Genomic DNA, 27,328 nt, shown 5'->3' on the forward strand with positions numbered 1-27,328 from the left:
TGCCAATTTTTCAGTTTCTGGCATAAGACTCCCTTGGCTACCCCCTGGTCTTCATCTATGAACAGCGTAAAAGGCTTCTTGGGGTTTGGATGCCAAGCACTGGGGCTTGTTGTCACTTTGAGATCCTGAAAAGCCTGCTGCTGTTCCCTGCCCCATATAAAAGGATCCTTCTCTATTCCCTAGTTGACTCATGCAGGGGCCAAGCAATGCTTCTGTAATTAGTAGTGAGTCCAGGAGATATTGTTCATCATCATAAGTGGGATTATAGGTTTAAAAAAAAAAAAAAATCCCTTCAAACAATTTTACGATCTTTGCTGGATTCTCCTCAAAAGAGGGGTTCTGATTTCTCCAATTACAAACATCTGCACTTGAAAAGGGTATATGCTGGACCGTGTAGGTCTGTGGTGCCTTCGCTTGTTCAGCTGGGACAGGGGCTGGTGGATCATAAACCCTCTGAAGGGGCATTTCTCCAGTTGCCTGATCCTTCCTGGTTTTCTCATACTATCTGTGAGACATAACTCTCTTCGCCGCCTGTCCCCACTTACGTTGCCATCTCTTCCTCTTTTCAGGGGTGCAGCATTCTGCTGCCTCAACTAACAAGGGGCTTACATCCAACTTCTTCCTCAAATGGCTTTACAAACTCCTTTAGTCTCTTTTTCTGTCTTTCTGTCCACATTTTCTTTCCTTGATTCATATCATCTAGTGTCTTCCTAAACTCTTCGTTATCTTCCTCATCTTCCTCTTCTTCCGTCTCACTATCCTCCTTCGCAGGTCCTCCTCCCCCCTACACCAGCACCTCCCTGTGCTTCTTGATCTTGGCCTGGGGGGGGGGGGGGGTTTGGAGGGGCTGTTGGTGGAGTGTAAGGTGGTGGCTTAATCACTCCCCCTCCTCATCTTCTGGGTCTTCTAACACCAGAGGCTTCACTGTACAAATCCTGTTCTGTGTGTTGCTGTCACAGCAAGACTTTAGCCATGGTAGATTCTTTTCTTTACATTGGTCTTCCATGTAGAGATATAGGGGATCTGGTCTGGGTGGACATTTAATATATTTTGCCACAGGGGGTTGATTTGCCACAGGGGGTTGATTAATTGCAAATCAAAGCCACGCAGTTCTCTGGGTTGGCAAGTCCACCTCACATAAAGTTTTGAGTCTCTATTTTTTTTCAATGTGAATCATCACTCTTCGTGGCTGTTTTCCAGTTATTAAAAAAGCATTCCAGAGGAATACATTGGCTTGCTCCAGACCCTATTTTTTTTTTTTTTTTTCTTTTCAGATACTCCGCACCTGACTGGGCTGTAAATTCTTTCACAGTTCACACGATACAGATTGTGGTCTGCACGAGGTCGCCCTGGCAGAAAACGCACAACCCTGCAATCGCTCGGCCAAGGGGAGCGCTAGGCCCCGACCCACACTTGACAACAATTCAGTCACTGGAGTATCTGACACACAACATGTCAACAAAACACTCAATTCCCTCTGCCCCATTCCCTTTCCCAAACCTTTACCAATTCCTTTCCTGGTGGCATTCTTACTGCCGGGCACTCTACTGCCAACTACCAGGTGAGGCTGATCAGGCCTCTGGCCCTTTCCCTCGGGCCCCTAGCCCTTTCCCTCGGGCTTACCTTTCTCCGCTGCGGACCTGTCCCCTCGGCGCCGTTCTGTCCTCTTGTTCTCCCTCAACTAGATGTCTCCGCTCCAGGACGGTGTGGCAATCTCCCCCTACAAACTGGCAGGGTGTGCACCGGAAATGCGAACGCCGATTGGAGCTTGTTCACCTTGGTTGAGCCTGGCCCTCCGGTCCGTATTTGGGGAGGGGGCTGATCCCGGACGAGCCCCCAAAGAAATGAAGCCTTATTTACCTAGGGATCCATTAGCCACGCCATCCCCTGGACCTCGGAGGGAACAAAAGTACCAGGAAAGCAAAATCTTCTTTGGAGAAAAAGAGTTTATTGAGATCTGAGCACAGAGTCAAGGTCTGTACTCAGAGACAGCCTGCTGGTTAGTTCCCAGAAATACACTGGCTGTGAAGCAAGACACTTCAGCAGACTTTCTTATACCCCCAGACTTCCCCAATCGGCTAGCAAATATTGTTTGCTTAACACATTTTATTGCTTGCTAAACATTCCTGTCTTTCTGCTAAGCCAAGCACTCCCTTCGTATCTCTTCTTATTCTTGCATTACTTAAAGCAGAAGCAAAGCAGGAAACATCTTGCTAGTGGTTTTTAGTTGACAGCAGTTTCTGGCTAGGCAGGAAGCGACCTTCTGACCTGTAGCTAGCATCAGCAGTTTCAAGTAGCTGGTTAGACAGGAAACGGCCTCCTGACCTGTCTGATTTAGACTTTGCAAATAACTGCAATTTTGGGCTGTTTTGAGCTTGTGTAACCATCCTAGCAGAGTGCCGGAATTTACTATGTGTAGATAATATTAATGATTAACCGTTCCCCTCTCCCTTCATTATTACAGCTAATAATGCAGAATCATGTGTAGACAGCCCAGTTTGAATCCACCACTGAAACTATTATTGGGTCAGTTACAGGATGCAGAATATACCTGTCAAAAACAAACCATCCATCTGAAGGAACACTAAATTCTTAAAGGGAATCGCAGTTGTCCTTTGGTCGTCTCTGCCAGTCATAATATGCAGTAGGGCTGCCATATGTCCGTGAATCGGGCAGCGGAATGACGTTGCGGCAGATTTTTGCTAAATCGGCAAAATGTCCGGGGGAAACCCGGGCACATGGCAGGGGATTTTCACTTTGGGGAATATGGCAACCCTAGGTAACTGAGTGCCAGCAGCAAGGCCCCATCTTCAAAAATAAATAAATCATATTTTGCACGTGTGCTCTGAGAGCTAACACACTGTCTTGTGTATTTGGGGCTAATTGTTCTAAACATACACAAACACACAGTCGCAGCGCGACATCCCTAGCTTAACATCCACCAGGCTCATACCTGTGGCATGCATAGTATGTTAATTACAGGTGAGCTGCCAACTCATTCAGGCCTTCAGGCTGTGGACCAGCTGCCAATGTAGCCTTCGGTGTGAAACTGGGGGGTTCACCCCTCCCCGAGTCAGTCAAAGGTCAAAGCTTGGCACAGGCTGCAATTTTGCACCTTGTTAGTTCATCTTGTTTATCCTCTCGACAGGTGTTTTACCTGGCAGAAAATTATTTCAGGAACTAAGCTCAACTCCTTCACCTTAGGTGGGACAGAGATCTCTGAGCGATGTTTCTCAATACGGTAAATTTCCTAGAACTAACTGGAGTTGCAGTTCCTCAGAAAGGCACAAAGTGGCTTTCCTGTAATGTCTTGCTCTAACATGTATACAGTGGTACCTTGGGTTAAGTACTTAATTCGTTCTGGAGGTCCGTTCTTAACCTGAAACTGTTCTTAACCTGAAGCACCACTTTAGCTAATGGGGCCTCCTGCTGCTGCCGCGCCGCAGGAGCACGATTTCTGTTCTCACCCTGAAGCAAAGTTCTTAACCTGAAGCACTATTTCTGGGTTAGCGGAGTCTGTAACCTGAAGCGTATGTAACCTGAAGCGTATGTAACCCGAGGTACCACTGTATTGGCTTCCTTTTGGGATACCAATATCTTTGGGAGAAGAAAAGGCTAAGGAGTATAAATCCTGCGCCCCGGGGAGGTCTCTTTGGTGAAATTTGACTTCACCCCTAGAGGTGCACTCCATTGTCTCTCGAGATGGATAGATGCCAACAACAACAATAGACTTGGATCAGACAGTCCTTCAAATATAGTATGCCTTCAAATAGTGGCATGCAGTGGCGTAGCGTGGGTTGTCAGCACCTGGGGCAAGGCAAGTAATTTGCGCCCCCTAACCCGTGGATTTGCGCCCCCTAACCCGTGGATCTGTGCCCCCTAACCCTAACCCCCAGATGTTGCGCCCGGTGCGACCGGGCCCCCCTGCGCCCCCACGCTACGCCACTGGTAGCATGACCTCTATAAGACAAGATAAGTGGCCACCCTGCTTTTCAATTCACCAAAACAGAGACCACAGAAGGACACAACGAAAAGTGTCCATATCTATGCTGCAACTATGGCTCTTTCAGGACGGCAGCACTTAGTTAGGATTGATCTACACACAGGGGTAAAAAAACCACTATGAATAAATCAGAAATTAAGTTGTTATAACAAAATAAAAAAACACTATGGAAAACCGCTTAGATTTTTTTTTTTTTTGCTCCCCAGCGCCATCTGGTGTTGCATTTGTATAAAACACACTTTCTTGACTAATATAGCTGAGTCCCCTGTGTACATAATAAGACTCGCTTACGGTCCAAAGATGCAAGCAGTTCAAGAGAGCAGCCCATGGGGAAAACAAATCGAGGAAGAGGTAAATTCTGAGGTGCTGAGAAGCAGAATGACCCAGGCAGGCACAGGCAAACAGTCAGCATGAGGCTGGTAGGTAAGAACCGGACAGCAGAGAGTGTCACAGATACTACAGAAATCCTGGAATCTTATGGAGACTGGCAATAGGCTTGGAGAAACAAATCTTGTTCAACGAGCTCGCAAAACACATTTTCCAGAGGCAAGTCCAGTGTTTTTACAGGGACAAGGACCAATGGGATGGCTCCCCGTAGCTGCCCAATTCCAGGCCCCGCAATCTCTGGGTTGGGAAGGAGTTTTTTTAAATCCTGGAGGAATTACTGCCCTGTGCCTGAGAGTCACTTTGCCAGCTAAGGACTCTGAGAAACACATCCACTTGGGAGCATCGCAAATGGTACACTTTAAGCCTGTTCTCCCTCCTTCCTAAAAATATTCCATTCCATGACACCATTTCTTCTTGCTGCATTTAATATTCACTCTGAAGGTTCCCAAAAAAAGTTTGCTGCCAATTAAAGGCAGGCTTTTCAAGAACTTAGTTAGGCACCAGGAAACTCGGCTAAACACCGCTGTACGCTCCTGACTCCTTTGCTCGTTAAGGTAATGTGTTTTGATTGCTCAGATCTATGGTCTGGAAAGCAGACAGGACCTATGCGTCCCTCACTGAGGTCTTCCGGACCTAGCAGCTATGCTCCCTTTGTGCTGAACAAATCGCCTATTTAATTGTTTCTACATTATCTAGCCATTTAATTTTCATCCTCATCCCACTGCCAGCTAATTAATCCAGATTCTGCATGGCCTGTCATCTTAGGATTTTAACGGTGATCAGATAATTCCATTTGATTCAAAAATATCTCCATTTACATTGATTTTCAGCCGGACACAGACCAAGGAAGGTTACACTGTAATTGCCTTGAAAACCTCCACGGTTGAGAGGCAATGCTTTCTAACAGCGTCAGAAATTCAGACATTCAGACTAATTGCCTAATGGCACCTGAAACCTGAGTTGCAGTTGCCACAATGGTATGTCTGGGTGCCATTCCCCACCCCAGTGAGGTTTATTTTATTATTATTATTATTATTATTATTATTATTATTATTATTATTATTATTATTTATTGATTTCATATGTATACCACTTTACATTTTAAAGAGAAAAAAATCTGACGGCAGTTTATAAAACATTAAAGGTAAAGGGACCCCTGACCATTAGGTCCAGTCGTGACCGACTCTGGGGTTGCGGCGCTCATCTCGCTTTATTGGCTGAGGGAGCCGGCGTACAGCTTCCGGGTCATGTGGCCAGCATGACTAAGCCGCTTCTGGCGAACCAGAGCAGCGCACGGAAACGCCGTTTACCTTCCCGCTGGAGCGGTACCTATTTATCTACTTGCACTCTGACGTGCTTTCGAACTGCTAGGTTTGCAGGAGCAGGGACCGAACAACGGGAGCTCACCCCGTTGTGGGGATTCGAACCGCCAACCTTCTGATCGGCAAGTCCTAGGCTCTGTCGTTTAACCCACAGCGCCACATCAAATCAAACAATCCAGAGCAAAACAAATCAAGGCTTCTAGGAAAGTATTTCAGATCCTTCTCTAAGTGACATTTTGCTTTCCCCATATTTATTCACTGACTTAATTTGTTTGCTGACTTAATTTCTGCTGCCCCATAGCAGAAGTTCTGGATAGGAAGCCAGTGTAGTGGTTAGCGTGTTGGTCTAGGGCCTGGGAGGTCAGGGTTCGAATCCCCACTTAGTCATGAAGGGTGGCCTTCATAGTCACAGCCTCTTAACCTACCTCACAAGGTCGTTGTAGAGATTAACTAAGGAGGGATGTGAACCATGGACTCCAGGGAGGAAAAACTGGAATATAAATGCAATAAATAAGCTCTTCTGCTGAGCTGCTTAGGAAAGCTGGAGGGGCCAGCCAGATGGAGATGCCAGTTGCCAACAGTGTTAGAAGCTCAGATATATGAACTACGTGCCAAATGGCAGCTTAAACCTACAACGGAATGTCTATTCGCCAGGGGGGTTGGACTAGATGGCCCTCGTAGTCCCTTCCCACGCTACAGTTCGAGGATTCTGTGACCTCATTGCTTGACTGTAGCTTCCTCTTACAACAATTCACTTGTCCCAGCACGCAAGGAGGAGAAACACACACAAGGGAAATGGTATCTACAGTCATACCTCGGGTTGCAGAGGTTGTGTTTTTTTGGGTTATGGACTGCCGAAACCTGGAAGTACCGGAACGGGTTACTTCCGGCTTTCGGCGGTCATGCATGCGCAGTGGCTGCAGTTTAAAAACCTCTGCCTTAGTCCAGAGTACAGTGGACGCTCTGGTTGCGAACATGCATCCCGCACGGATCATGTTCGCAACCAGAGCGTCCACTGTACTCTGGACTAAGGCAGAGGTTTTTAAACTGCAGCCACCAACCTGGAGCCCAGAAATCTCTACGTACAGTGGTACCTCGGGTTACATACACTTCAGGTTACATACTCTTCAGGTACTCCGCTAACCCAGAAATAGTGCTTCAGGTTAAGAACTTTGCTTCAGGATGAGAACAGAAATCATGCTCCGGCGGTGCGGCAGCAGCAGGAGGCCCCATTAGCTAAAGTGGTGCTTCAGGTTAAGAGCAGTTTCAGGTTAAGAATGGACCTCTGGAATGAATTAAGTACCGTATTTTTCGCCCCATAGGATGCACCGGCCCATAGGACGCACCAAGTTTTTTTTGGGGGAAATAAAGAAAAAAAAATTTATTCCCCCCCCTTCATTTTTGGAGGGGGAAAAGTGCGTCCTATAGGGCGAAAAATATGGTGCTTAACCCGAGGTTCCACTGTAGTTGCAACTGGACCCATGCCAGAAGCAAAACACACCTGTCCCCTGGCTAATTTCAAACACTGCTTCTCAACACCAGGTGCTGAAGGCTGTAAGAAGGGAGAGTGGTGCTGTGCGCCGGTCCTGGCCTGGGGAATTCCCATGGGCATCTGCTTGGCCACTGAGAGAACAGGATACTGGACCCCATAGGCTCCTCATGTTTTTAAGTCTATTGGACTTAGTGCCTGAACTGCGCCTCAACCCTAAATAAGTTGCTGGTGTTGCAGGGATGAAGAACAGGCAGAAACAAAACATAAATATATTACAATAAATATTGTAACATAAAAAATTAGAAATTACTTGAAAGAAGCAAATAAGCCTAGGATTAAATTAAGTTATAATCAAATAAATGGGATTTAGAATGTTAAGAAAAGTGAGTAAGATGGACTATAACTGGAAATTGTTTTAGTTTAATAATGATATTGGAAAGCTGTTACTTTTAATTACAAGGAAACTCAGAAGGGAGGGATTTGAGGAAGTCAGCCAAGATGCTTAAAAGGTTGGATTTGTGAAGAATTAAGTTTGTTGTTATTGTTTATCTGTTTATTGTTCCCCCTTCCTTTCTTCCTTTTTCTTTTTCTGTTTTTGTGTATCATTTTGCTTTGTGGTTTGTGTTATCACTGTGGAAAATCTAATAAAAAATTTATTAAAAAAATAAAAATAAACGAAACATGCCACTATCCACCCTACTTTTCAGAACACAGTTAACCTTTTCAGTGCTTGCTTTAACCTTCGCAGGGGGGAAATCTTGGCTGAACAAGAGCCAGCTTTTGATAGAGTATGGATACAAGGCATTCTAGGAAGCTGGCGGTCTTAAGGCAGCTTAACGGTACCAAGAAGCCAAAGGAGGCCTGAGCGACCTCAAACCACCTGCCTTGCCTTTCTGTTTCATTCAAGAGAGGAGCAGCCGTTTTGCAAATGTTTTTGTACTGCCACTCCAGGAGCCGGGTTCCCCAGGCGAGGAGCAACCGCAAACAGATCAAAACTTGCAGAGCTGATATAACAAGCAACACAAAAATCCCCTGAAACAGGAACAACCTTATTGGAGCAGCAGTGCGCACAAGTTCAGCCACAGTCGTGCAATTAGAGCGTGCCGCAAAAAATGTCTTCGTGGAGATACAAACCACATCCTGGAAATCACAGCAAAATGCAGTGAAGAAGAACGCCAAGAGAAATGATTTTGTTTTATTTTTTCAAGGCCAGGGGGAGTTTTTAAAATGGCTTCATATGGTGCTAGAAAGACAACAGATTAAATGTCAGGGGGCTTTCTTGGGAGGGGGGTGTTCCACAGCCAGTGGAAGGCTGGTGGCTATTATTGAAAAGATTTCTGAACTCCTTTTCAGAGAATCATAGAATTGCATAGTTGGATGGGACGCTAAGAGTTATCTAGTCTAACCCTCTGCAGTGCACTAGGGGCAGATATAGGTAAAGGGACCCCTGACTATTAGGTCCAGTCGCAGACAACTCTGGGATTGCGGCACTCATCTCTCTTTACTGGCCGAGGGAGCCGGCGTACAGCTTCCGGGTCATGTGGCCAGCATGACAGAGCTCTGGCGAACCAGAGCAGCACACGGAAACGCCGTTTACCTTCCCGCCGGAGCAGTACCTATTTATCTATTTGCACAAGTGTGCTTTCGAACTGCTAGGTTGGCAGGAGCTGGGACCAAACAACGGGAGCTCACCCCATGGCGGGGATTCAAACTGCCAACCTTACCATCAGCAAGTTCTAGGGACTGTGGTTTTACCCACAGCGCCACCCGCGTCCCCAGACCCAGGCTAGAGGGAGACAAATATCCCAAGTAATCGGCAAGCCCAAGATACTCCTGCTGAATTCACAAGACCTATGTTCATGCAAATCAGGAATGGAGGAACTGTGGCCCTCCAGATTTTGCTCGACTCCAACTCCCATCAGCAACAGCCAGCATGGTGAACGACCAGCATGATGGGAGTTGCAGTCCAACAACAACTGGAAGGCCACTGTAGCTGTGCTTGCGTATAGGAAAATCCCCCCCCCCCATGGTATCTGCTACAGCTGCTAGAATAGTGATTGCTGCTAGGTGGAAGTCACAAACTATACCACAAAGGAGGGGTGGATTTGTAAACTAAATGAATATTTAATTTTGGCAATAATAAGAAACCAGTCGAATCAAAAATCAAAAAAAGGGGTGGAAATGTTTTGGTGAATATACGGCAAAATATTTCTCAAAAAAAAAGATACGCTAATATGCCTAGATTAAAATGTGATGTACTGGATGGAAGAAAAATTAGTAAGGAAAGATAATAAGAATATATAGATGACTTGAGAAGACTGTAGAATGCAAAGATTATTGTAGATTGTATTATGTGGGGGAAATAGAGTGGGGACGGAGGGAAAAAAGAATAATATGATGGATTGAGGAGATATAAATGTAAATGGATGGGGAGGAAATGGTGTTGACTTTGGTACATATGTATTGCAATGTAATATGTGAAAACCAATAAATAAATAAATAAATAAATAAGAAAGTAAACAACAACAGCAACAACAACTGGAAGGCCACAGGTTGCTCATCTTGACTGGGATAAGTACAAACAGCTTACCATTTCATAGACTGACAGAGTTGGAAGGGACCCTGACGGTCATCTAGCTCAACCTCCCTGCAATGAAAGAACATTTTGCCCAAGGTGGGGCTCAAACCCACAACCCTGAGATTAAGAGTCTCATGCTCTACCAACTGGTCTTAAATAAGGGATGGCTAATATCAGGCCCAGGGCCCAAATCCAGACCTCTCTAAGCACTTTGAAGTCTCTGCACCATCCTTGCCTGGCTGAAAGGTGCCTTTGAACTCTCACAAGTCTTCCTTGCTTGCTTGGGTAGAGGGAGTGTGTAGAATTCACATTTGCCACTCTGGCAGTGCCTGAAAGGCAGACAGAAAATAGCCCGGAGGGGGCCACCACCAGAAAGAACCTGCTACCATATTTTACCTTCAAGGAGCTGGCGGAACCCGGATCAGGGTCTCTATTGAAGACCTTGCCGAACCACATTTGTCAACCTATGTATCGCAGATATCATACAAGTTAACTCAAATGTTGCCGTTTACAAGACGCAGCCAAGTTTAAACACCAGTTGCACTTGAAAGCAAGCAGACTCTTTTGATATGCATTTTGGTGACAGCATCAAGGTGGATTAGCTGCTTGCAAAGCGGACACAGAAATATGCAAGGCACCAGAAGACACCCAAGCAAACTATTCAAGGGAAGGGCTGTAAGTCAGCTGTAGAGCATCTACTTAGTGCACAAAGATCTCTCTCTCCACCGCCCCCCCCCCAATCCTTTCATCTGCCTCCTTTCCCACCTGATATGTAGGCCAACTGAGTCCTGCTTCCTTCAGCTGGCAGAAAATGGAGCCAAGAGATAAAAAGCACAGGCAGAGGGCAGGATGAGATAGGAAGAAGATAGCAACAAGAAAGGAATGCCATAGGTGCCTCATCTCTGAATTTACAAGCAATTTTAAAATAAGTGCCAAAGTCTCCAAACTGCAGCCTGGCAACCTTATCCCGAAGCAAGCAATGTCTGGGTGTGACCGCACCATAAGTAACAGACACCTATGTGAGATAAACTCTCCAAACAAACCGATTTAAACCTTCTCATGCAGCTGCCTTTAGTGTTGTGCACACTAAACTACAATGATGTCTATTTTTAAAATGGAGGAACCATTCAAATCAGTTTAAATCAAAACATGGTTTTAAAATGGGGGTGGGGAGAGTTGGGAATGCGCTGAGATAATAGTTTTTACCAACACAAAAATGCTGGCAACTTCTAAGCAGCACAGAAATCCTCGTCTGGCAGGAGACTTGTTAGGAAATGGAAAGCCAGCAACCCCGTCCGCATCAGGGATTTGTGGTCCCAACCTTGTTGCAGTTTTATTGGGAAGGCTGAGAAATAATTCCTAGCACCATCCCTTGCCCCCACCCAAACCCCCCCACAAAACTTTACCTCAACTCTCAGCACTTGGAATATTCCTAGTTCTGCTCAGCAGATTCATCTCTTTTGGTTCCTTATTCTTCTGCATCCATTCCATCAGTTAAAATAAAATAAAAAATTCTGAATTGCTGGGGGGGGGGTTAAAAAGGAGAGAGGGGGAGACAATAGGTAAAGATTGTCCACGCTTCACTCCTCCCCTAGTTTAAATGGGAACAAGAAACCACAATCCTTGGTTTAGCATTACATCTGAAAAAGAGGATCCTGGTTTGTGTCACTCAAACAAACGCTGATAAGCCAAGAATAAACCTTGGCTTCACATTGTGGTTTGTTTGGAGCATAAAACAATTATCGGTCCCCTGAGTGGACACAAAACTGCTAAGTCAGGGGTTGCGATCTGTTACTCACACCAGAGAGGAGCCACCTGAACATTCATAGCAAACTATTAACGGTGGTTTACTGCGATGTGTAAACACAGGCAGTTTTGACTGTTCACCAGAGATGCAATCCTATCCTACACACACACTCTCTCTCTTAAGCAGGAGGAAAGAGACCTGCACAGGATTGTGCCAAATTTATTTATTTTTAAAAAATTGGCACTAACCCAAAATACTCCCCACCACCACCACCCAAAACATTAGCCTACAGAATAGAAACAAACAGCCCACTGCAAAATGGCCATGAGGATAAAGTGAAATCTTTGACAAACAGCAGCATTTAAAATGGCAATGTTTTATATTTAAAAATAAACGAGAGAGCATTGGGGTGGGGAGAAGATTAAAAGGGCAAGACACAGGTTTCGGCAAAACAAACTCAGATAAGAAAGTGAGCCATGTCACCTTAGGGAGGGGACAGAGAAGATTTAGAGCTACAGATCAGATTTAGTGACAACCCTACTCTAAAGTAGGCTGCTCCTGTAAAGCTGTAGGGACCCAAGGGTTAGATCTATATATAGCTGGTGCTCTATGTTATCTTACATCCAAGCTCATTTAGAGGCAAAATGCCAAATGTAGGAAGCATTGCAGGGTATGGTGTTAAACCAGGGGCGAGCAAGCTGTGGCCTTCCGGATGGAATTGTAGAGCTGGAAGGGGACCCTGGGGTCATCTAGTCCAACCCCCTGCTGGACTCCGGTTCCCATCAGCCTCAGCTAGCATGGTCAAGGATGATTCGAATCCAGCAATGAATGGAAAGCCACAGGTTCCCCACTGGTGCGCTAAACCAGTGTTCCCTAACCTTGGGCCTCCAGCTGTTTTTGGACTACAATTCCCATCATCCTTGACCACTGGGTCTTGCTAGCGAGGGATGATGGGAGTTGTAGTCCAAAAACAGCTGGAGGCCCAAGGTTGGGGAACACTGCGCTAAACTTTTCGCACTGTGTCCCATGAAGCAAGAGTGATTGCCACTCAGAAACAGACAAGAACAGAGAAATCAATGAAGAGATTAAATAAGGGGAACTGTCTTCCTTCAACCCCAGGCAACTTCCTAACGTCACTGCAGTTGTCATTTTAGCAACATTCACCTCCCGAAAGCATCCTAAAATCAAAACTACCTGCTTATGAAGTGAGGTTCCCAACTTTTAGGAAGTAAGAGTCCTCAATCCTAGCCATTTGTAGCCCATTTGTCTCAGTGGGGCTCCGACACCAGAAGCAAAAGGAAAAACTCACCTAAGGGAGCAGTTTTGGAGGGGAACTTTTTGCAGGAGCGACTTCGCAGGCACAGGAAGGGTTAAGCACCCCCCTCTGCCTACAGATGCTCCCCCATACATCCCCCACCCCCAATTTTCCATTATCTCAGGTTTCGAAACACATGTCTGCTAAGGTTAAGAGGTATGCTCATTGTTGCTCGTTCACTGGTGAGCACTAGACCTTTTCCGGGATGCCAGGAGTTAAGCATTTCTCTCTCCAAAGCCGTGGTCTGTGAAATTCCAAGAGAGGGGTTGGGCCCAGAGGGTAAACAGGGCTGGACGGCTGGGCTCTGCCCAAAAGAGCCACCAGCAGCATGAAAAGAGCCTTAAATGATAGGCGGAGGTGGCGAACAAGGATAACAGTTTGCCAGCTGGGGGTGGGGGCTACTGGAAATTTAGCCTCCCAAAGGCTTCCTTTGTCCAAAATCTCCCTAACGTACCAAGGGCCGATGCAGACACCTCGCAGAGTTAAATATTAAATCAGCGGCTGAACGACAAACAAACCGGGGCTTGTTTTGCCAAAAGTACGAGTGAGCACCCACAACAGAGGATTGTAACCACTCTGTCTGAGCAACCTTTGCAGCGCAGATTTGGGAATTCAAGAGAGAAAAGAGAAAGTCTAGTCTGAAAAGGACAGGGTGAGATCTTCTAAGCCAGGCCAACAAAGCAATGAGAAAGCACGCAAGCTTGCTGCATTTCGCCGAACTTTTCACCAGGAAAGGGAACTTCTATTCTGTCTCAGGAGTTTCCACGAAACTCAAAACGTTCCCAGCCCGAGGGACACATTTCCTGGTGCCACATGCCATTGACTGGCAAGGCAAGAACCAAGGATAGATATAGCCAGGAGCTAAACTGCAAAGAGCAACTTGACGCAAATCTCAGCTTTGCACAGCAAGACCAAATCCCAGCCATGCAAAAGCCAATGATTTCTACACGCAAACCCCTCTCTTCGCATGGGCAAGCAAGAGGCATTATCCTGGCTCGAGAGCACATTCTGGCAAGGCAATGGAGGAGGAGGGCAAGGGGCAGGGCTTCGAGGCAGCTCTGGGGGGGCCACACAGAGAGGTCTGGAGGGCCACATCTGTGCCATGGGCCAAAGGTTCCATCACACCTGCTCTACACCAATTCCCACAGGCTCAGGAGTAAACCTCGCGTTACCTCCTTGCATCTCCAGGCTTCGTTTTCTTGGAATAACATGGGGGGGGGGGCAGGAGAAGGACTCTTTAGGGAAGTGAACCCAACACAGAGCTGGTGCAGAATAATTGCTAGGGGGAAAACTCAGGTCAAAATGTTGGAACACAAGAAGTGGTCTAAGTGATACCAAGTCAGGCCATGAATCTATCTAGCTCCATAGTGTGGACAATAGGCTAGAAGCATCTCTCTGGGGTTTCAGATACAGGTCCTCTCCCAGCCCTACCAGGAGATGGCGGGAACTGAACCTGTGAACTACAGTGTGCAAGGCAGATTCTCTACCATTTAGCTACAAGGCCCTGCAGACCTAAGTGTGGGGCTCAAGTCTATTTATCCATCTAGCTGAAAGCAGCTGTCCTTGGTTTTTGGGCTGGGAAATGCCTCTGCCTACCACCCAGGCTCCATTAAAGCTGGTGATGATGCTAGGAATTAAAACTGGGAGCCTTCTTCACCTAGCAGAAGCTGTAGCAGCTGAGATGCTCTACAGGGTAATCCCCACTGGAAGCCTCACTTCAGTCAGTAACTGGCAACCTGGCCTTCAAGACTACCTTTCAGTTGCTCAGCCTGCCCACCCATCTCATTTGCATTATGTGGTTTGTTTTTGTTTTTAGTTACTGATAAGAATATTTATAAACAGCCAGAAAATCTGCATTATGGCGTGACCATTTCTAAGAATGCATAGGAACTACCAACTCAAAGGAAATTTCACAGCAGCATACAGTAAAATGGTTAAAACATCAAACAAATGCAGACACACAATCAAATTCATTTTGTAAAGGCACCTGGCGAAACATCAGTTGCTGGGCCTGCCTTATAAGAATATTGTATGGGCCACAGATGTATTTGAACCACTCAGAGAGCTGCAAAATTCTAAGTATTGGTGAACAGCAGAATAATGTATGTGCTGAATTTTGCCCCGTTACCCGTAAGGTGTCAAGCAATCCAAACAAGGTCAACTGGCAAAGCTGTCAAGGATATCCCCCCAATTGCAAAAAAGTGAGGAAAAGCAAAAGGCTGATCTACGCAGCAAGACCAGAACATGTTGTACAGTAGGAATATTATTGCAAAGCCTCCCCAGCTATTCTCTCACATTCAGCAAAGATGATTTACTGTAGAATTTCAAGGTTGCCATTTGAGCCACAAGTGAAATCAACTGAGGGTATAAAGAAATAATTGTTTTTAAGAGCAGAACACCAGGGTGGAAATGCAGTTTCCTTGTCTGCCTAAATGGCCCCCTGTGGCAAAGAAAGAAATGGAGGGAGAGGAGAAAGAGGCAAATAAATTCAGGGTTCAACAGCATCCATTTTCAGGCCTCATTTGCACAATGGCACATCTCTGTAGTACTACAATTCACAAACTCAAGTGCCCTCATGATCATCATCATTACATTTAATGCAACACCCTCAATGTGCATAGAGCTTTGCAAGGTCTTAAGAGGGTAGATACCCGCCTCAAGGAACATACAATCAAAGGTTTGATACAGGGGAGGGAACAGAGGCAACTGCACCAGGGAGCATCCAGTGAGATTTGTCTGCATGACCCCTTCCCTTGGAAACAGCAGTGTGATTCTTTGGGTGCTGGCCACACTGGGCACTCAGCAAATTTGATCCTACAAACTGGCATAATTCCACCAAAGTTGTTGTCCTAATCCCAAAGTCATTTACTCGGAAGCAGTGGTGTAGCGTGGGTTGTCAGCACCCGGGGCAAGGCAAGTAATTTGCGCCCCCTAGAGTGGGTGAGCCAGGTAGGGGCAGAGAGCTGCGAGTGCGAGCGCCCCCCCCCCCAGATGTTGCGCCCGGTGCAGCCGGCCGGCCCCCCCTTCACCCCCCAAGCTACGCCACTGCTCGGAAGAAAACTCCACCAGATTCACTGGGCCTTATTCCCAAGCAGACATGACCAGGACTGCAAAGCCTGCCCTACACACACACTTGGGAGTAAGCCCCACTGACCTCATGCTTACTTCTGAGTAAACATGAATAGAATCAAACTCAGAAATGACCCAGCGCAAGGAATACAGAAACCTGAAATCACTTAAACCTACCTATTCAGGTACATTTAATCCAAAGGGGGCTGGAATTATTATTTCAATATTTCAGCATGCTGGGATGATGCTATTGTTTTTTCCCCCTCACCTTTTAAAGAAAGGTGGCTTGTTAAAGACCAATAGGTTTATCCTGCCACAAGCCTTCTGAGGACAGAATTTCATCCTATACATCTTCAGTTGGCGGATTATGTATAAAGACACAGGCAGGTGCTCACCCACTGAACTGGGAAGACTAAATAAACAGTGGAGCCCAAAGTACCGAATACAAATGCGTGTTGGACTGCCAAATTTGCAGCCCGAGACAGACAAGAAATTAGTAGGAAAAAATCGTTCGGGAGCTAAATAAACATAGATGGGGAGTTAAAAACAGCGCCGAGCAACGCAGGGAAGAAGTTTTGCTAAAATAGTTTCCAAACGTGCCCAACCTCCAGTCTAACCCGCTTGCGGACCCGTCTCCACGTTCCTGAAGCTGTGACCCACGCCCTCGGAATCCGAAAGCCGCTTAAGCCCCCGTGCGCTCGGCATCCCAACAGGGCGAGCTAACGTGGGAAAGCCTGGAGCGCGCGTTCCAGCCGCCGTGCGCCCTCCGGCTTAAGCCACTCGCGGATGGATCGCTCGCCAGGAGGAAAAGGAGCGCGGAGAGATCAGGCGTCGGGATTCGGCGAGGCTCCTCGGAAGCAAGCAGCTCCAAAGCGGCCCGCGTCGTTTCCAAGCCCGCGCCAAACCTCTCCGCGCCACGGCGAATACGCGCCGGACCTGGAGAGCCACGGATCCAAACTTTGGTGAAAGAAAGATGCCCAAAGCCAAGCGCTTAGCACTTACCCGCTCGGTTGCTCGATCGCTCTCGCCGCGCAGCCGGGACGGGGCGTCCGCGAGACTCCGCCAAGGGAGGTGCGCTCGCTCGCGTCGCGGGGCGCCCCGCCCGGGTGGGTGGGGACAGGTGCGCGCAGCAAACAGGCAACAATGCGGGGCGGGCGGGCGCTGCGCTGACTCAGCCCGCCCCGCAGGCGCTGACATCACGCCCGCCCGGCGCGTAAAGGCGCACGCGCGCCCAGCCGCTGCTAACCCCTGTCGCGGGTTCGAATTCTGCTGGACCCGTATAGGAATCCGAGAGTTGGAAGGGATCGTTGACTGGCGTAGCCAGGGGACAGGGAGGCAGTTGTTCCCCTGAATCAAGTAAATAAATAAAAATACTAAACTAAAAGTAGAAACTGTAGAACGCAATTATTCTGAGCACTTGGGGTCCAAAGAAAGTAATTTAAAACAACTGCCGTTGAGGCATTTCATTTCGAATCTGCTAGTGTTTCTCAACCTGTGGGTCCCCAGATGTTGTTGGACTGCAACTCCCATTATCCCTGAGCTCTGGCCTTGCTAGCTGGGGGTGATGGGAGTTGTAGTTCAACAGTATCTGGGGACCCACAGGTTGAGAAAGGCTGTGAGCCAGACAGAGGATGATGACAGGTGGGTGTCCTGCACCTCCCCAAAATAAATCCTGGCTGCACCTATGGAAGGGGCTCCCCAGGGTCATTTAGTCTATTGGGATGGGTGGGCTTGAACCACCAACTTTCTGGTTAACAGCCAGGCACACTCACCCATTGCGCCACAGGAGCTCTCCCCTCTCTTATTATGCAGTTATAATAACAACAACAATAATTTTATTATTTGTACACCACCCATCTGGCTGGGTTTCCCCAATTATTCAACGCCTGGGCTTTTAGTTTGATTTATTGGCTTTCTGTGACTCTTTCACAGAAAGAGCCAGTGTGGTGTAGTGGTTAAGAGCGGTAGTCTCGTAATCTGGGGAACCGGGTTCGCGTCTCCGCTCCTCCACATGCAGCTGCTGGGTGACCTTGGGCCAGTCACACTTCTCTGAAGTCTCTCAGCCCCACTCACCTCACAGAGTGTTTGTTGTGGGGGAGGAAGGGAAAGGAGAATGTTAGCCGCTTTGAGACTCCTGAAGGGGAGTGAAAGGCGGGATATCAAATCCAAACTCCTCTTCTTCTTCTTCTTCTTCTTCTTCTTCTTCTTTCATTTATTGAATTTCAAATGAATCCCAAAGCGGCTTACAAACAGTATTGTTTGTTTGTTGCGCCTATAGCCCACCTTTTGATCCATGGAGCTCAAGGTGGTTTTTGCATAGTTCTCCCACTCCTCATCTAATCAGCACAACAACCCTATGAGGTAGGGCAGTTGGGAGAGGCAGAGACTGGCTCAGGTAGGTAGTCAAACCCAGGTCCATCAGGTACTGGTCCAACACTCTAAGCACTGCACCTCCACTGGCTAAGATAACATAGTAAAGCGGTGTCTCCAAAAATGTTTACCCATCACTTGGGAAGACAGGCAAACTAATGCCAGTGTACTGGAAGAAGCAAAGATCCCTAGTGTCAAAGCGATGATTCTTCAACTTTGTTGGACTGGTCATGTTGTGCGGATGCCTGATTATCGTCTTCCAAAGCAACTACTCTATTCCGAACTTTAAAATGGAAAGCGTAATGCTGGTGGTCAACAAAAGAGGTTTAAATTCTCTCTCAAGGCAAATCTAAAAAATGTAGTATAAACAACGGCAAACTGGGAAACACTGGCCTGCGAGCGCTCCAATTGGAGAACAGCCTTCTCCAAAGGTGTCATGGGCTCTGAAGATGCTCAAACTCAGGACGAAAGGGAGAAACGTGCTAAGAGGAAGGCACGCTTGGCAAATCCACACCATGATCAACTCCCGCCCGGAAAGCAATGTCCCCACTGTGGAAGGACGTGTGGATCCAGAATTAGCCTCCGCAGTCACTTACAGACTCACTGTTAAAACCGTGTTGATGGAAGACAATCTTACTCGGCTATGAGTGATCGCCAAAGAAGAAGTAGAGCATCACAGATGCAGCATGAATTGCATAAATTATCAGTGAAACAATTACCATCTGTAAAGCACTATTAACAAAGCAGCAACTGAAAAATAAGCTAAACATCACAATTTCAGCAAAAGACCTGTTTTGTGATGAACACATCAATATGGCATTTATAATCTGTAAATCAATATTAAGAGACTAGCAACTAAAATAAACAAATTAAGCGCTGTTAAGTTCATACACACAATCTCCACGCCCCCCTGACTCAAATTCTTTCTTTCTGTTCGGTTCATTAAAATACACATAAAAGACACAGGGCGTCTGTTCATCGACTTGTTTAACGCAGGGCATTCCAGTTATTTGGCTTAGTTTCTTGTTTTAATGTATGAAGTTAACGTTAGTCACCTGACTAAATGATTTAATTTGCGAAGTTTAATGTGTGGCTGATCGATTTAATTAATCGGTGGACGTTTTTGTCCTATTGTTCCTCCTGCTGACTGAGGGGACCCATTTCCTGCCTCGGTTTTCACCCTCATCTCATTCTGAACTAGTTCTGAGTTGCTGGCATGTTTTGCATGTGTGCCTGAGCATGTGTGTGCATGCAATCAGACGCTGAGCACATGTGCGCCCGAGTGCATCCAGCGAGGGCAGAGGATTGGAGACACTCATGAACCGAGAATGCACTAGCCTCCTGAACCCTCAGTGACACATGTGTCATTTAACATAATGAAAGACACGAGGGTTCAGTTCACCACTGTGCTCTCAGTCTTGGTTCTGCCACCGTGAGTCACCGCAGTGCCATTTGTGGGCAGGTGTCGCTGTCATATGCCGGTTATTCAACAGCGTTACAGAAACCTGGTGCTGAGTCAACTCTCATGGGAAGGAGCGATGATGTACACCTAGCTTGTAGGTAATTGGAGATAACATGCCAGCAAGCGCAAATTTTTTGGTTGATGCTGCTTACGAATAAAAGCCAACGTTAACTTGCAACCTGCACGAGGCTCCTGCCTGTCCTCAAAGAATAACCCCTCCGCAATGCTCTTCCAAAGTGAGCAGCTTTTGATGCCCAGAGAGAAGAAACAAATGGGAAACCCCAAATTTTGCAGAATAGTACCCCCATGACAAAGGCTCCATAGAGAACGTTAAAAATGGTTTCACAAAATCAGGTGAAAAACCGAAATGCGTTCTCAGCATGTGATTTCAACACGCATGGTGATCAAATCAGCATGGGAAAGGTTGAGAAGCCTTTAATGAAATCCACGAGCCCTGGTCACTGATCCCTGGCAATCTTAGAAAATGCATGCCCAAAATTCCTTCTAAAAAACAGGAGGAACACAGCCTTATGTAGAATCACTGGATTGGTGTTGCCATAAGAGCATAAGAATAGGCTGGTGGATCAGACCAATGGCTCTCATCTCGTCCTGCCGGCGGGAAACCCGTGAGCAAGATTTGAGCACAAGAGCACTCTCCTCTTCTCAAGGAGAAGCTCTTGCAAAGCCTCACTGCCAGGCAGAATATCTATCCAGCTTTCTTACTTCCAGACCCATGAAATTCTTCTTCATCAGCTCCACTCTGTTACACTGGGCCCACTTCTGCAATCGGGCCAAACTGGAATACCCAAACACCTCTCTCTCTTTCTCCCTCCCTCTCTGGAACTGTTCCACCTACTCATAATTACACGCCAAATCCATAACGAGTGGTTAAGTAACAACCAGCTGCTGCTGCTCACGGCCTCCTGGCAATCTGCAGGACAGGAAAGAGCGGCATACCTGACATGCTTCTAAAAAGAGGCCAAACCGGTTGTTCTGAGGATTGTGTGAAGATTTCATTTCATTTTCGTACCATGTTGTATGAATAGAGACGCAACATTCGCGGCCCGGATCCAAAGAGTGAGCAAATAACACACCTTCGCACAACTTGTTTCCTTGAACAACATCCACCCCCTCTGGATCTGGAAACAGTAATTGAGGTGACTAATTACTACTCTCTGAAAAAAGAAATGAATGAAATATGAACAGAATGGAGCAACAAATTGTGTATTTTCTCTCTCTCTGAAATCCTCCCCTTTGCATCTGGGGCTACAAGGGGGGAAGAGATGCCCGAGGTAGAGGACAAAAGCACCACCATGATCCCAAAATTCTCACTTTTTTGAGTATGGAATCTGAAATTCTATCACACGCCCTCCAACATTCCTTTGATGAAAATAGGGACATCCTATTCAATTATTAGGGACGTGAGTGGCGCTGTGGGTTAAACCACAGAGCCTAGGACTTGCCGATCAGAAGGTCAGCGGTTCGAATCCCCGCGACAGGGTGAGCTCCCGTTGCTCCGTCCCTGCTCCTGCCAACCTAGCAGTTCGAAAGCATGTCAAAGTGCAAGTAGATCAATAGGTACCACTCTGGCGGGAAGATAAACGGCGTTTCCGTGCGCTGCTCTGGTTCGCCAGAAGTGGTTTAGTCATGCTGGCCACATGACCCGGAAGCTGTACGCCGGCTCCCTTGCCAGTAAAGTGAGATGAGCGCCGCAACCCCAGAATCGGTCACGACTGGACCTAATGGTCAGGGGTCCCTTTACCCTTTACCTTTCACCCAGCTGCATAGATTGGTGGGGCAGTTGCCCTGCATCTCCCTGGATGCGGGTGGTGGTGTGGTCTAAACCACCTGACCACTGGTCCTGTTAGCTAGGGATGATGGGAATTGTAGTCCCAAACATCTGGAGGGCCAGAGTTTGCCTATGCCTGCTGTAAGGCATCTTCTTGTGTTCCTACCAACAACAAACTATAATTTCTAACTTTCCTCCTGCCCCCAGAAGATACCCTCCAGAGGAGAATCTAAATATAGACCCGATGCCTAAGCTTCTCATGATGAGCCAAATGGCAAAATAATTGGATTTGGCACCTCTATTAATTGATGTCAGCTTTTTCATCAGGGTAGCATTTGGGAGATCAGCTTAGCCAGCAGAGGAATGTGGAGGAACAGACCTGTTTCTGTTTTTTCTTAAAGTAACAGGCCATTTTGGCTTCCAGGGGAAGCTGAGATCTGCTTCCCAATCTTGTATTTGAAAAAAAGTAAAGATTTAAGGCACGGCTTGGTGAGAAGGGGTGTGTGCATGTGTGTTGGACCACCAACATTACTAATAGTTGTGATGTGGGGTGGGAGGTTGCTTCTCCTTCAGGGCCAGTTGCCATAAAAGCAAGCAACAAAACACTCCCTCCCATTGTTTTGGAGCTATAGGTCAGGGATAGGGAACTTGCGGCCATCCACAGTTGTTGCACTACATCTCCCATAATTCCCAACCTTTCACCCTGCAGACTGGGGCTGATGGGAGTTGGTTTCCAACAACATCTAGAAGGCCACGGGGTCTCCATCCTTGTTGTATGTCAAGGGCACATCCCAGCCAAAGGAACACACATGGCAGATAGTTAGCTCTTCATTGTCAGAGATAACACTTACAGCCGCTTCTACAGCTCTAGGGACCTACGCACACCAATCTAGCATCTAGGCAGCTATTCCCAGGTCCTTGCTCTGTGGAGCAGTTGCATCAGCAGGGGACCACTCCCCCTCCACCAGTTTACGTGCCTTCCCCTACCAGGCTGCACACACGCAGCTGGAGACTGCACCTGCATGGCAACGTCCTCTGCTCCTCCCTTTTCAATCCCGTACTGGTTCTGTGAGACAGTGGTGCAGGAGAGGGCAGGGAAGCACCTGGTCCTTCGCTTTCCTTACCTGCCTCTTCCTCTAACCTATCCTGTGCTCCACCTTCCAGCTCTGAAGTTTCCTCTGCCTCTGGACTCCTGGCCAGTACAGTTCCCCACAAATCACTGACCCCCCCTCTCCCGTGTCAGACCCCTCTTCCCCCAATGAAGAAGAGTTTGGATTTGATATCCCGCTTTATCACTACCCTAAGGAGTCTCAAAGCGGCTAACATTCTCCTTTCCCTTCCTTCCCCACAACAAACACTCTGTGAGGTGAGTGGGGCTGAGAGACTTCAGAGAAGTGTGACTAGCCCAAGGTCACCCAGCAGCTGCATGTGGAGGAGCGGAGACGCGAACCTGGTTCACCAGATTACGAGTCTACCGCTCTTAACCACTACACCACACTGGTTCTCAAGTCCTGTCAGCCCCTGGTACCATATGACTTGGGTCAAGGATGGTTGTCACAGGCCCCTTGGCTTCTTCAGGATCTGGTATGGTTTGGCAGCCCCATCAGGATGACCAGAAGCAGGAAGGAGATGAAGCAGAATAGGGTGGAGCTGAAGGCTGCTCCCAGCAATGGAGGATGAAGGTTCTCCCCTTTGGACTTCAGGAGTCAGAGAGGTGATCTTCCAGCTCTGTCCACCATCCGTCTAGCAGAGTGTAGAGCCTCTTTGGAGAGGGCTCCTCAACCAGCCTATGGGGTGGTCGAGCAGGGGGCAGGATGCAGTTTTGTTACCCAGAACCGGACACCACCTCTGCCATAAACACGATCAGATGCATCAACCCAATACTCATTTGCATTCCTGTAAAGTGAGAGTGTCTCGCAAGTGATCTCACCACACCACATCTTTAAAAGCTGGGTGGGGAAAGGCGTGGCATCGGTTGTGACATCTCTGCTGCTTTCGTTCAGCTCTGAATCTCCTGCCTTGCTTGCATACCTGGGCCCTGTGCTTGCCACTGGGCCTCTACCCTTACCAGCATGAAGAAAGAACTCTTTCTTAACCTCTGTCGCTGTGTTTTGGGCAGGCACAGGGCAGTGAACCCTCCTGTTGTTGTTGTGGACTGCAACTCCCATCAGTCCCAGCTGGTTGGGTCAATGGTCAGAGATGCTGGGAGTTGTAGTCTAAAGAATTCGGTGGGCACCCCACAGGTTGTCTCTGCCTTAGGTGAATGGGCAAGCTTTTGCACAGCCCCAAACCTTGTCCAGTCCTGCCAAAGGGGAAGCCATAATCAGGTGGGGGGCAGAGGAAACAGACAAGCAAGTTTCAGCCACAGGTCAGAGCTCCTGGATTCAAGAGTGGTCTCAGGACTGGTCTTTCAGGACCCCGGACAGAGCAAATGAGCAAGCAAGCTCTTTTATACTTCCTGGTTTGGGCAGCCTCCACAAGGGGTGCCCCTTTTGGAGGAATACAGAGCCTTAAAGGCTCACCCAGCAACCTGCTACCTCTCCTTGATTGGCTCCCAGTATGTTTCCGGGCACAATTCAAAGCTTTGGTGCTGACCTCTAAAGCCCTAAGTGGCCTCAGCCCAGTAGACCTGAAGGAGCGTCTCCACCCCCATCGTTCTGCCCAGACGCTGAGGTCCAGCTCTGAGGGCCTTTTGGCGGTTCCCTCGCTGCGAGAAGTGAAGTTACAGGGAACCAGGCAGAGGGCCTTCTCGGTAGTGGTCTCTGCCCTGTGGAATGCCCTCCCATCAGATGTCAAGAAAATGAATAACTATACAATTTTTATAAGACATCTGAAGGCAGCCCTGTTTAGGGAAGTTTTTAATGTTCAATGTTTTATCGCATTGTTGATATTCTGTTGGGAGCTGCCCAGAGTGGCTGGAGAAACCCAGCAAGATGGGCGGGGTATAAACAACAACAACAACAACATATTATTATTATTATTATTATTATTATTATTATTATTATTATTACTGCTTGCCCAGTGTGCTGCCCTTCCACGTGAGCAGGCTCAGTGGAGCATGATAGTACAGTGGTACCTCGGGTTAAGAACTTAATTCGTTCCGGAGGTCCGTTCTTAACCTGAAACTGTTCTTAACCTGAGACACCACTTTAGCTAATGGGGCCTCCCGCTGCCGCCGCACTGCTGGAGCACAATTTCTGTTCTCATTCTGAAGCAAAGTTCTTAACCTGAGGTACTATTTCTGGGTTAGTGGAGTCTGTAACCTGAAGCGTCTGTAACCCGAGGTACCACTATACTGCTGGGATGGTTCTGCCATTAAACCATAAAATTAATGTCCCCATGGGTCCATTTTTGCTTGCTCCTGCCCCTTCCAACAGATGGGCAGAGAAATCAGAACTCTCTTCCCGCTAGGCTGGGGGAAGAGTTTGGATTGGGTGCAAGTGTCCCTCCACACATCCCGGTTGAGCTGCATTCTCTTGCCTCTTCTTGCAGTGTGATGCCAGCCTCCCTCCACCGGTGTGGACCTGCCACTTTCTCCAGTGAGAAGGCCCAAGCAGAAAGTCCCCATAATGGGCGTTGTGGGGCAAGGCAGGACCATGTCAGTCCAGGATCTGCCAGATCTGGCCCTACTGCCATCACATGGCAGCACTGGGCCCAATCTGTATGCCAGCTTCGACCCTAGTCACTGTTCATGGCAGGACTGCAGATATCACTCCCTAAAGCCCAGCTGGGCCGTCATGGGGGAGGTTAGCATTGCTCCTTAATTGGGTATAAAGAAGACAAGGAAGCCAGATGTCCCTCAAATGTCCAGGGTTGCTGCAGGCCTGATTGTAACCAAGGGAGACTGATAATGTCTTTATCCCTGCCTGGAGGCGATAAGCAGAAAGCCCTGCCACCCCTTTCTTGCCCTGGCCTCCCTCCTAGCACTTTGGGATATGACTGCAAGATTACAACATGGAAACTGCAATCTTTGTTGGTGCTTAATCGCTTAATGAACTATTCACTTTGCCTAAGTAGCTGCATTGTCAGCGCCTCTTGTCATCTGTCCCCGCTCTAACAGCTGGCCTAGGCAAAGCTTGTTGTCCAACAACGAAAGGCAGACGCTGTTCCATCTTTCTGCATGGACTCCTGCCTTCGGAGAGTCAATGAAATACAGGGGCTTCTTCATTCGCTGTGGAGGGAAAGGGAAAGCAGAGCTTGGTACCTTTCTCTGGGCTTCTTAATGCCATGCCAGAAAGGGTTGCTCATTGATGAACAGGGTGACACCCATTCATTTCCTACTCAAATGTTTTCATGAAACTGCTTCAGCATAGAGAAGGGCACAAACACAAGAGTCTCAGAATGGAAGGGGGCCTTCACGGAATCATAGAATTGTAGAGTTGGAAGAAGGGACCCTCTGACCACTCGCCGTTGTCCCACCACCAGTCTCCTGGCTCTGAGCCTTCTTCCCCTGGTTTGGGGTTCCCTTGGGGGTTCCCCAGCTGCTGCCTCTCACCACTCCTCTGAATCCAGTCAGTCCATGACACCAATTGACCACAGGTAGATGCCTTCGCTGTACTCTTTTGGGCGCCTGCTAAAGCCATTTCTGTTTAGGCAAGCCTGCCCAGCTGCATAGAGGGATGCAGGTGGCGCTGTGTGTTAAACCACAGAGCCTAGGACTTGCCGATCAGAAGGTCGGCGGTTCGAATCCCTGCGACGGGGTGAGCTCCCGTTGCTCCGTCCCTGCTCCTGCCAACCTAGCAGTTCAAAAGCACGTCAAAGTGCAAGTAGATAAATAGGTACCACTCTGGCAGGAAGGTAAACGGCATTTCCATGCGCTGCTCTGGTTCGCCAGAAGCGGCTTAGTCATGCTGGCCACATGACCCGGAAGCTGTACGCCGGCTCCCTCGGCCAATAAAGTGAGATGAGCTCCACAACCCCAGAGTCGGCCACGACTGGATCTAATGGTCAGGGGTCCCTTTACCTTTACCTTTTACCCAGCTGCATAGATTGGTGATGCAGTTGCCCTGCATCTCCCTGGATGTGGGTGGTGCTGTGGTCTAAACCACCGAGCCTCTTGGGCTTGCCGATCAGAAGGTTGGCAGTTCAAATCCCCGTAATGGGGTGCGCTCCTGTTGCTCTGTCCCAGCTTCTGCCAACATAGCAGTTTCAAAGCACACTGGTGCGAGTAGATAAATAGGTACCACTGCAGCGGGAAGGTAAATGGCATTTTCGTGCACTCTGGTTTCTGTCACGGTGTTCTGTTGCGCCAGAAGTTTTCAGTGTTTGAGAACCAAGGCATTTGAGAACCAAGATACCACTGTAGTCGCCTTTGACTGGACTTAACCATCCAGGGGTCCTTTACCATTACCTTTTACCTCTTCCTAATGTGCTGGCTTCCACCAGCATTCTGTTTTCCCAAGGAACTGCTTAGAAACCTTCAAAACCTTACACGTATACCATAACAGTCACGAGGTTAACAAAAGGAAGGCCCAGCAGGAGAAGCAGGAAGGAAGCAAAGCCAGAGAGAAAAACAATCTACAGGTATTTACTAAAAAAAAAAAAAAAAGAACAGCTTTTACTATCAAGAAGTTTCCATTGACGTTCCATTGAAATCTACTATCCTGTGACTTCAGCCTGCTAGAGGGAATCCTGCCCCCTGAATCAACAGAGGACATGGCTTTGCCCTCTTATGATGATAGATGTTTTGCAGCTTCATAATATCCTGCACCGAGACAGGTAATTATCAAGGGCTCTCCTACACTGTTGCATATTTCTTGGGCATGTTGTTCTTAAATAGGAGCAGAGGCAGGAT

The 27,328-nt window shown here is 47.7% G+C and overlaps 1 protein-coding gene across 2 annotated transcripts in view; it reads right to left on the bottom strand.

Moving 5' to 3' along the window:
* Nucleotides 1-17,046, bottom strand: part of PROSER2 (proline and serine rich 2) — a 37,013-nt gene extending 19,967 nt beyond the window's left edge. Inside the window, exon 1 of one of the 2 annotated variants that reach the window (XM_083402271.1) lies at nt 16,916-17,046. The gene's annotated coding sequence lies outside the window, so the exon portion shown is untranslated. The remainder of the gene's footprint in view (nt 1-16,915) is intronic. The other variant, XM_083402272.1, reaches the window with a different exon arrangement.
* Nucleotides 17,047-27,328: the final 10,282 nt, after the last annotated feature.

The sequence above is a fragment of the Podarcis tiliguerta genome (assembly GCF_965153285.1).
Source record: "Podarcis tiliguerta genome assembly, chromosome: 10".
NCBI classification, from domain to species: Eukaryota; Metazoa; Chordata; class Lepidosauria; order Squamata; family Lacertidae; genus Podarcis; species Podarcis tiliguerta.